At 39.2% G+C, this 11874-nt stretch overlaps 1 protein-coding gene across 1 annotated transcript in view; it reads right to left on the reverse strand.

Moving 5' to 3' along the window:
* Positions 1–9544, reverse strand: part of LOC109622669 (pyrokinin-1 receptor-like) — a 339959-nt gene extending 330415 nt beyond the window's left edge. The window contains exon 1 of the mRNA XM_062860304.1: positions 8417–9544. The gene's annotated coding sequence lies outside the window, so the exon portion shown is untranslated. The remainder of the gene's footprint in view (positions 1–8416) is intronic.
* Between the last annotated feature and the right edge of the window lie 2330 nt (positions 9545–11874).

The following is an 11874-nucleotide window of genomic DNA, read 5'->3' on the forward strand; positions in this document are numbered from 1 at the left end:
TTTTTTGTTGGAAGTGAGCACGCATGAAAACAAAAAGAACGGAATCAATCGGTGCCGTAATCGCTTGTTTTTGAATAGGATGAATATGGGAGCATGAGATTAATGATGGCACTCATACCCTACTATAATCGAAATAGCAAAATATGTTTGCACCAAACATTATGAAACATAGGGTTTTGATATAAAATTATCAACAATTATGTAACTTATCAAGTGAAAATTTAGGTTATGAAATAATCTGAATGCCTTAAAAGAACCCATTTATAAAAGCTCTACTGCCCATAACTGCATATTTGAAACATTTCTAGACGAACATTTGAAAAGGGCCTATCTGCTTTGCGTAAACAAACATGTTTTCGTCTTTGTAGGGCCTATCTGCATCCACCCACGCACATCAACACCCTTATCAGAAAGAGTGTTCTTCAAGCTATCTGTTAAGGGTGTTGATGTGCGTGGGTGGATGCAGATAGGCCCTACAGAGACAGAAACATGTTTGTTTACAAAAAGCAGATAGGCCCTTTTCAAATGTTCGTCTAGATTTGCAATTTTTGCCAATATTAAGTTAATACCGGGGCTCATCTTCAAATCATCAGTACTTTCAACTACCCAAACAAACTTTACAAGTTTGGTCTTCAAAATGTGAAAAAAGTACCAAGTCGTTTTGTCTCATTATCAAATATTCACGAATGTAACTGCATAACAGTCACACTGGGAATACACACTGGCCTCATAGCGTACCACCAATCATATTTTACTCAAATTTTTTTTTTAACTATTCGCCCAAGAAGAGCTGTGGAAGATTCCATTGCAAACTGATTAACTTCGAATATTTGCCAATATTTTGAAATTTCGATCCTTTTCCATACTAGTGCAAGTTGCAAACTTTGTGCTCAATTTTCTCCAATGCCTACCTTTGTCGAATGTGACTGTTATGTAGTTATGGGCAGTCTAGGACATCTATAAAATTTAATCGTCTGTTGAAGTGCATTTTATACAATTTTGTTGAACAAAGTATATAGTGCTTCAGGATTCTTGAGGGGCCCCCCTAATCGGGGGGCCCGGGGCATTTGCCCCCTTTGCCCCCCCTTAAATCCAGGCCTGACCGAAGATACACTTGTTGTGAATCTTGATCAAGATTGATCCGTTTATTGCTGTTTGCTATATTTATACGTGAGAGGTACAGGGTGTTCAATAAGTTCGGATACACCATATAACTTAAATTAATTTCATATCTGTTATTCAGATTTGCAAAGTAAATGTATTTATTGAAAGGTCATATAACACTGATCAAATGCAGCATATGGTTTTGAATAACGTCTTTATCTACTTTTTCTGATAAGCCTTAGATGTATCCAATATTTGATAGCTCCGGCACGCTAGTATAATTTTCGAAAAGTTCCTCATGCTACAGAAGTCTAAAACGATGACTTCTGAGTTTACATCCCACTATACTAAATTAAAATAACTAAATTATGAGACAAAAATTTTACACTGCTATTTCAGTGATTATTTGGCGATAAATTTGCAATTTTAGTCAAAATGTGCTTAAATCTATAAAAAGGCATAAATACATTATATAAAGCCAATTTTGGTAAACATTTGCCATAATAGAGATATAATCAAGTTTTGGAAAAGATAATTATGGATTAAATTGAGATATAACGCAGCCTTGCTTTTTTACAAAACAAAAATCATAAAAACAGTTACAGCGACAATTTTAGCAATTTTATAAATCAAGATCAAATGACTCCGTACTTCACCCAATCTGAATCTTATACATTATTTCGTATGGTCATAGTTGCTACCACTAATGCTGAGGACAACAACCTAATTTGATTTAACTTAACTCCATTAATCAATAAAAACTAGTCAAAATGCCAAAGAAAGACGTGCGTGCCGGTTGAAAGGAACTTGAGACACATTTGCAATTATTACAAAAGGATAAAGAACAGTTTATTTCAAAACATATACTGTATTTGATCAGTATTATGTGAGCTTTCAATGAATACATTCACTTTGCAAATCTGAATTACAGATGGGAAATAAATTCAATTTTATTGTGTATCCGGACTTATTGAACACCGTGTAGAATGAATGGTTCCTACCTTCTCCCTTACATCCATCTTCCGGATGTGATTATCAAAGATTTGTTCACATTCCTTTAGATCTACCGTCACGAGATTTCGCTCCAAGGATTTCTTAAGGAAGTCTAGCAAAATCCTCCAAGGCTTCCTTCAGAAAATTTTCTACAGATTCTTTCAGAGATTCTTATAAGGATGACTGCGGAAAGGCTGGAAGAAATTCTTGCAGAGATTCACACAGATAAGTCTTTCAGGAATTCATTTAGAATTTTCTTCGTATTTTTTTGAAAAGTTCTTCTGAAATTTCTTCTGCAATAATTTCGGAAATATCTTTAGAGACTTCTTCAATATTCCTAGAATTACTTCAGAAACTTCAGCAAGGATTTTTTCAACAGTTTTTCAATGCGTAGCCAGAAATTTGCTCTGGGAGGGGTTTTAGGTATTCAATAATACCTTATATCAATATTGTCTATCCTGTTGGAATCTAGACAGACATTCAATCAAAAATTGCCATTTCCTTGGACCACAAGTGTCGCATCTGTTTTGCATCTAGTGCGCTGTGTTGCTGACAACAACGGGAAGGATGCGCACTACTTTTAACATGATTCAAAAACGTCGCGACTTGATTGTGCGAAGTCCGGTTTTGTGGCGGCCCAACAATAATACAAGAGGTCGAATGGGACAAAAGGTTGAATGGACAAAAAGGTCGAATGATCGAAAATTTCAGTGGACCTAGTTACCAGCTGGTGTGTATCACCTATAAGAAAAAAAAATAATCATATACATTTCAGCCACTAACATTTCTATAGTAATTTTTTCATTCTTCTGTTTATAGGTTGTTCTTTCACGTTGTGTTAATGGCAATTTTGTTTGATTTTTTGATCAGGGTTTTTCCTTCTTAAATTTATAGATTGTTCTTTTAAGTATTTCTTCTGAAATAATTATTGCCCAAGTAACAATGGTAGCTGAACAGTGAGAGGCATAACTGAATAATGGTTGGTTAATGGTACCAATAGATGAATAAAACGGAAGCTGGATACCTAGTTGAAAAGTAGCTTGTTGGGTTTACCATGCATCTTTTGCTCAACATATCATCGTATGCTGAATATGATACTCAACAGAAGATTAGCCAACTTCTCTACATCCCTTTATCCAGTTTATCTGCAGTATTGAAAGTTGAGCATTAAGAGTCTTTTATTCAGCGTTTAATGGAAATAACAAACCATCAGTGAGTAAGTTGCACTGATCAAAACAATTCGCAAAAATGGATTGTAAATGTAAAATAAACATTCAAATGGAATGATACTTATAACCGCAATTTGACAAAAAAGGCGTGAGAAATGTGAAAAGGTGTTGTAGACCATACTATCTGAAAATATAGAAACGGATATTGTTGTCTCCGATCACCGAACGATGGATTGCGAATCTGCTGCAGCAGTTACATTATCGAAAGGAAATCTGGACGGCATTTGTAAAGTATTGCTTGACCAAATATTATATTTGAATATTTGAAAGGCATCAACAATATCCATGATGTTGAACAATTATCAGAGGAAAGAGAATCGCTCAAATGCCATAAACGGCGTACCCAAGAAACAAAAATGACAACATAATAATGCAAATGATGGAATGCTAGCACCACGTAACGGGAGCATACCCAGCTAACACAAAGTCTTATATGATGTTGAATAAGATACTAAAATTGGAGGCAGTATGCGTATATGCTTTCACCACAGAGAACAGATGAACATGCTCTAACTAAATTTCCTAAAAATGTTGTGTAAAGAAAACAACAAGCACAGTAGCGGCATTGATGGTGACTTTCACACCTAAAAACTCGTTTCGACGCCACAATGACGCTAACCCATGATTTTTTTCACAAGCGCACCTTTCAATTTTCATACTCAGAGAATGAGTTGTATTTGCTCGAATAACAATAATCGTATTGTAATTTCACTAATTTAACATCAAAATTGGAGCAACCCATTGACACAGATAACATACATTTAAGCTCGAACAAAAATACGCCGAAATCGTGTGTAAAGGATTTATGTATGCCTCAACGCCACCAACGGAGACTGCCCCACTTATAAACTCGATTTGACCCCACGATGGCAGTGTTCATCGTTTAAATACACTAGCCCACAAAGCGACACGTGCGCCAAACGGCAAAAAACGGCGAGCACTGGAAACAAATATGACAACACAATAATGTAAGTGATGGGACGCTAGCGCAGCGCAACGGGAGCATAACCACATACTCCGATATGACCGTTACAAAGTTTTACACAAGGCAGAAAGCGAAGATAGACGTCTGTTCTCTGTGGGCAAAGTGCACTTTTTTCACTTTTTCGTATCGAATTCCGCATCGTAGAGAAATAAACGAGCACTTTTTGGAAAGAAAATTTAATTCTCTTTCAGATGCGCTTAGATCCGGTGAGTACTTACGAACAATTTAAGGTACACTTAAATCCTTTACACACAATTTCGACGTATTTTTGTTCGAGCTTAAATGTCTGTTTTCTGTGCTTTGCCTATGCTGCGCCATGGGAAATTTTGGCGGAGTCCCTCTTTTCATAGGGTTCTCATTCCTGCCACCAGATGCGGAGGGATCGTTAGCTTCCGTTAGATTTGCCTATAGGCCTATTTTGCCTATATTGCCTATTTTCTTTCCAAAAAATGCTCGTTTGTTTCTCTACGATGCGAAATTCGATACGAAAACGTGAAAAAAGTGCACTTTGCCTATGCTGCGCCATGGCACTTTTTTGCGGAGTCACGTTTTTCGTAGGGTTCTCATTCCTGTCACCAGATGCGGAGGGATCGTTAGCATCCGTTGGATTCACCTATTGACTGGGTAACGGTTTTACACATTTCAGATGAGTCACATGAGAGCAAAGATAATCGTCTGTTCTCTATGGTTGTATTATTGTTTTCATACCCAAGTAACAACCAGCATACCTTGAAAGTTGATTCATATTTAATTCTGGTTTTATACGAGCATGTGAAAATGCTAGTTGTTCTATATTAGTTTTAGTTTTAGTTTTATTAGTTGCCCGTGTAGCTGCCGGCTTAGAATAGCACTACGGACCACCTGTTCCAGGGGTAAAAGTCCACCAAACAGGTAACCCCAATCCAAGGTGTCAGGCGAGCCGTGCTGAGGGATGAATGGTTGAGGGGGTTTAAAATATGCTCGATCTTTAACGGAGCCCATAGCATGAGTGGATCGCATATTTTTCAATTTCATATTTTATCATATTTGTCAATTTTGGAATATGTGTTCCGGTAATTAAAGGCATTATAGTCTTTAGTCCTTGCTTCTGGTGTTGTGATGACTTCCAGTCTTTGAATAAAGCTAAGTTTACCAACTTTACTTTGCATGTAGCTAAAAACCTCACCATCTGAGGCTAACAGTGGCGTAGCCAGAAATTGTCTCTGGGAGGGGTTTTCAACGGCCAATAATACCTTTTTTGATTAGACATTTACATTTTGTGAAATGTAATGAGCAATTGTATTCGTAATTTGAAAATAGCGGCGCAGCCGAAAATTTTTTCGTCGCAAAGCGCTTTATACTGAAAATTTGTTCCACAAATTTTGGCTCTGGGGGGGGTTTTAACCCTAAAACCCCCCCCGTGGCTACGCCAGTGGGCTAAACTCAATGCAAAGGAAATCAAATTGGGTTGGGGATCCATGTATGTACTAACTCTTCGAAGACTGGAAAGTGCTAGTACGCACGGAACATACTAGAATCCTTATTACTGAATACATGTTCTATTATTGGAATGGTATTGCTGCTAATGTCCCGGGTCTTCTTACTGGGGAGAAGGGTGATGCTAGGTTTTTGATGCATGGCCAATTATTATCAGTGCTCTTGTTTTGTTTTCTATAAGAAAGAAATTTCTAAGAAAGCAAAACAAAAACTGTATCAAAATCGATACTTAATTGCCCTTCAATGGCAATTGCGTACGACATGTACTACACTGAGGATACGGGTAATGTCACAATAGATCTAAAAACTGGTCGCAGTGACAGACCCAAACAGGAAAAAAATATTAGTTTTATGTGGTAGTGGTGCAATTTTGGCATCTCATAAAACTATCATATAACTTCTGCTTCAAACATCTTCAGTAAAAGATTTGCTGCAAGTTGTCATGAATTGGTTTTATCGCTTATTATACACCATTGCAATAAAACTTGCATTTGAGGGCAAAGGGGTGTAAGTGACAAAAACCAACTTTCGAGTAAATTAGGTTTAAAGTTTTTCAACAATTTTTCATCCCATACAAAATGTATGGAGTTGTAAAATCGATCCAATTTTCTCCGATTTATTGTAATTTTTCTAAGTTTGTTTATACGATGATTAGAAAAATTACAATAAATCGGAGAAAATTGGATCAATTTTACAACTCCATACATTTTGTGTGGAATGAAAAATTGGTGAAAAACTTTAAACCTAATTTACTCGAAAGTTGGTTTTTGTCGTAGTAATTTATGTAAATATATAGAAAAATCATCACTAAATTTTATGATTTCACGCACAGATTAGGATCAAACTTAACGACTGAAATCGGGTATCAGTAGGTCGCCTCCAGAGGCACGTTCTCCTCCATTTGGGAAATTTGTGCCAATTGGATTGGCATCTAAGCCGAAAGAGAGATGGCTCGTGAAAAAAGGAATGTTCATGGTGTGGGCTCGGTTCAGTTTAGCTTTCGATTTCGCAGAATCATTACCTGTTCTGTGGCTTAGTTGGCTCAAGTGCCGGTCTAGCGAATACGGAGAAATTCATCTCTTAATTTGTCAATTAGCAACATTCTGTGCCTTCTATCTACAAGTTTTTCTGTATGTTTATGACACACCAGCAAATCTGATAAATGTCAGTAAAGGGCATCATGTATCATATCAGTGATCATAAAGAATAGCACATTTTCAAACGAATACATACTTCCTCTGGGTGCTGTCTGAATTTAACAATAACATTTAAAGAAATTACAAGACTTTTGCCAGAAACATATTGGTTTTTGTAATTCACCAGCTATTTCAATTTCTCAAAATTTCAAAATAACATTAGAACAAATACGGTCTGGGACCATTTGGGCAGGATCACCTATTTTGGGCACTTGCTGCTATAACTCAGTCAATTTCAAACGAATTGATATGAAATTTTGTTCACGGCTAGATACTGTGCGTATCTTATCGTATTCCAGAACTCAAGTCAATTGGCTGAAAAATGACTGATCTACAGCAGCAAGTGCCCAAAATAGATGCTCCTGCCCAAATGGTCTCAGACCCTATTTGTTCTAATATTATTTTGAAATTATAGGGTCCCAGACCCTATATCATGGAATTTTGCCGAAAGATTGTTTGGCTCCTACCGTATATTTTTCAGCAACAATTCTACCAGAATATTTCAAAACTTTGACTTAAATTACTTTAAGGGCTGAAAGTCTCTATAATAAAGATAAATCAATAAATTAAATAACTACTTTTTTATTTGAAGAAGCCCTGAAAAAGCGTTCAATCTGTAAGGATATGAGAGATTTTAAGTTCTGATCAATTTGTGATGAATCTAGAATCGGTACAAGTTGCCATATTAGCACTAAGACAGGAGACGATTAAAAATCAATCAATTGATTTACTCCTCAATGAAATATTCTTCATTTTAATATTTTTGTACTGGCTGGCGTAGATTTGTTGAGCTTGGTGCGGAATTTGTGATTTTGTATTTGGAACTTGTGGAACAGTCATGGAAATGCAACCAGCTCGTAAAAAATAAATCATAATCTTGTTCAAATGTGCACCTATAATCGTAATAAATGAAGGCTTAGTATCCTCTCTAAGTGCTCCTCAGCGCCTACCGCTACCTTGAAACCTTGGGTAAAGGTGGCCTCAAAAATTCAAATATATCATGTTTATTGATTGCAGATCACCACGCAGATGTTCAAGTATTGCCGATTGCATAAATTTGCAAGTAATATCGAGAAGGCTGGCTCGTACTGTTCTCTAGGTTGATCGGCGGACGGACTTTGCATTTGCACGAGCCTCAACATTTTTCAGGCAATCGATGATCGGCGGTCGATCCACGATCTTGAACCGAAAAAAAATGTTTCTAATAGCAAAAGGTAGTTATGCTGTTCATTGATTCCCTCTTCACCACCGACCGAAGGGGGGAAGGCAGCAGGTGTAATTAGAACCATTAATGTTCGAGCGAAGAAGACGAAAATAGAAAAACGTTTTCTCCTCCGTCTTCTTGGCGTTTGGAGCTTTCCTCCCCATCAGAGGCCGATTGAAGATGCTCGCTCCCGTAAATAATTGATGTCTATTGGGCTTTGCGAATTTACCTTTTTATTTGTAGAAAACCTAATTGCTTCCTCGCTGCTTCGATCGGTCGATCGATCGATCGACCGCTTGCCGTGGATCACGTTTCTGCAAAGTGTTGGAGTAGGCAGCTCAGGCAGCAGGGAACCAACACTTCGGGCCCAATGTGGGGTGTATTATCCTCTTTTCGCCCGATAGCTGAGCAAGTTGAACGAACGCTTTTACAATTTCACACACCTTGTACACACACACACAATCACTCACACCGGGAGCAATCAACGGGAATCCGTTTCCGGTATTAACTCTTCGTTCGCGGGGTTTGTCGAACAAACGGGTGCACTGCGGCGTAGATATCTGGTTGTTTTCACATGACACATCAATTTCTTACTTTTTCCCACTTTGCACTTCTTGATGCCGAGATTGATGCTTCTTCCCCCCGGAGCACTCAATTATCAATCACCAGTTATATTTGCTTGCTTTTCTCTTGGCTTCTTCTTTGGGCGTAGCTTCTACACTTTTTCGAATTATCTTCCGTTACTTTCCAAAAAAAATTGCACTACATTCTTCACGTGCCTTCTCCGGGTTCTCCGATTATCCAGCTTGTGGTGGAGGCCAAAATTCCTCCGATCCGAGATTAGAGAGATCTGACTTCAATTTGGGATTGACCTCGACGACTGAATGAGGTCCACCACAATTTCGGTTAATCACACTAGCCACTTCACTTGAAAACAGTTTCAATCGCAGAACTTCAACAAACTCCAACGCCACCCTCAATCAAGTTCTTCCACCCGCTAGCACCCCAAAAACACACTTCACACCTCAGGCGCCTTCCAATCGCCTATCCTCAATTTACGTCGGAAGGGTGGTAACCACCGGTCCCTTCAGAACCGGACCGGACCGAACCAGTCACAACAACAAACGCACAAGAATATCGAACGGACATGCAAACCAACGCAGCAACGCGATCGGAAGCTCACCGCCGGACAACCTCTTACGATGCCAGTTCGACGCGAACTGATGCCAGAACGGCCCGGCTCCAACCGCCGCACGGCTTTGGCTATAGCTAGCCAACCAAACACCAGTCAAGCAGCAAGCAGCCAGCCAGTCAGCCAGTCGGCCAAATAGACCAAGCAGCATGGATGAGATGTTGCAACACTCTTCCTACTACACACCTACTGTTGGTAACTCGCACCGAGCCGTAAGAACAAAATTTGGTTGGGTTGTGACGACGACGGAGACGCATGGCGAGATGTTGAGATGGGATGTGGAGAACTTTGGTGGAATAAGTGATGGAGGCATGGTTTGAATCACATAATCAGGAGAAAGTTCGCCCTATTCTCAGGAACATGTTGATGTTATCTAATAAATATAATCGAAACGGGGTTTCAAGAAGCAACAAGCATTGTATCATTGCATTGATTCAACTATAGAGCTAGTTAGGACAAGCGTTAGACCTTCGTTGAATATTCAATTTTTCATTCCAAAAAGCTGCAACAGATGAATACAAATTAATGCCAGGCGGTGATACTTCCATCTGTATTTTGTTCACAGTATTTACAAAATCAAAATGTTGTTATTTGATGATAACGTTTCGGTCCATTTGAGAGTTTCTTCAGGGACTCAGCGGAAGTTCTCACCGAAATGTTGGACAAAATAAAATAACAGCGTTTTGGTTTGGGCCCATATAGCCGAAGCGGTAAACGCACGGGTATTCAGCATGACCATGCTGAGGGTGACGGGTTCGATTCCCGGTCGGTCCAGAATCTTTTCGTAAAGGAAATTTCCTTGACTTCCTTGAGCATAGAGTATCTTCGTGCCTGCCACACGATATACACATGCAAAATGGTCGTTGGCAGAGGAAGCTCTCAGTTAATAACTGTGGAAGTGCTCATGGAACACTAAGCTGAGAAGCAGGCTTTGTCCCAATGAGGACGTAACGCCAAGAAGAGAGAGAGAGAGTGGTTTGGTCAAGAAGCTGTAACAAAACCAACCAGTTTCCAACTACAGCCAAGCAAACAATCTTCTATTTATGTGCTATATGTTTTCTGAAAAAAAAAAACTATTCCAAATCAAAAACAAAATTCTTATTAATACACCTAGCAGTGATGCCGCCTTTCTCGTACCTTCGGAACCCCATTTCAACAAAACTCAAGTCTTGTATCGACTTCTCGAACCCTCGTTTTACCTTTTAATTCCACCCTAATTGCTTATCTTTTGACAGATACGCGTATTTCGACTACCACTTGTAATCTTCCTCAGTGTCAGTTATCCACTGATAAAACAATTTTGTGACATCAGCAATCTTATCGTTCATCTGGCTTTTGATGTTTGAGCCTCAGATTCATAAGAAAATGCCGCTATCTTGAATTTGGAGCCGCCATTTCGGATTTAAGTTATCCATCTTGCATATTCTGGCCGCTTTTTTTGGACTCCAGACATCTTCCCCATACCCAATATACCCATATTGCATGGTTTCAGAGCCTTAAACTCTATTAAGCAACCACCATCTTGAGCAGGGATGGGAACACTCACTTGCAAAGAGTTACACTCACTTGCTGTTTTCTCAGCTCAGAAGCGTGCAGTGAAGAAACGATGTATGGACGGCTTTTGCCTTGTGGTTTTGTCTAAAAGTTTGCCGAATAGAGTATGGGTCGCACACGCATCCCAAAGTTGTGACAGAACTGCGAAAGCGACTCTCCACGAGGTGAGTGTAATTTACATTCACCTCGTGGAGAGTTGCCTTCGCAGCTCCCTCACGACTTCGGTATGCGTGTGCGACCCCTACTCTGTTCGGCCAACTTCTAGACAAAACCACAAGGCAAAAGTCGTCCATACATCGTTTCTTGATTGCACGCTTCTGAGCTAAGAAAACAGCAAGTGAATGTAACTCTTTGCAAGTGAGTGTTCCCATCCTTGATCTTGAGTTTGGAGCCATCGTCATGGATTTTAGATGGTCATCTTGGATATTCCGGTACCCATTTTTGGACTCCGGACCGGACATCTTCTACATATTTAATATATCCTTAGTTCATGAATTAGAGACTAAAACTCCATAAAACAGCCACCATCTTAAATTTTGAATTGCCATCTTGGATAATCTAGTCGCCATTTTTAACTCCGGACGTCTTCCCCATACCAACTATACACATATTGCATGATATAAGAGCCATAAACTTCGTTAAATAGCTCTCTCTCTCTTCTTGGCGTAACGTCCTCATTGGGACAAAGCCTGCTTCTCAGCTTAGTGTTCTATGAGCACTTCCACAGTTATTAACTGAGAGCTTCCTCTGCCAATGACCATTTTGCATGCGTATATCGTGTGGCAGGCACGAAGTTACTCTATGCCCAAGGAAGTCAAGGAAATTTCCTTTACGAAAAGATCCTGGACCGACCGGGAATCGAACCCGTCACCCTCAGTTCGTTAAATAGCCGCCATCTTGAATTTGTAACCGCCATCTTGGATTTTAGACCGCCATTTTGA

Source organism: Aedes albopictus, chromosome 1, assembly GCF_035046485.1.
Source record: "Aedes albopictus strain Foshan chromosome 1, AalbF5, whole genome shotgun sequence".
Taxonomy (NCBI): domain Eukaryota; kingdom Metazoa; phylum Arthropoda; class Insecta; order Diptera; family Culicidae; genus Aedes; species Aedes albopictus.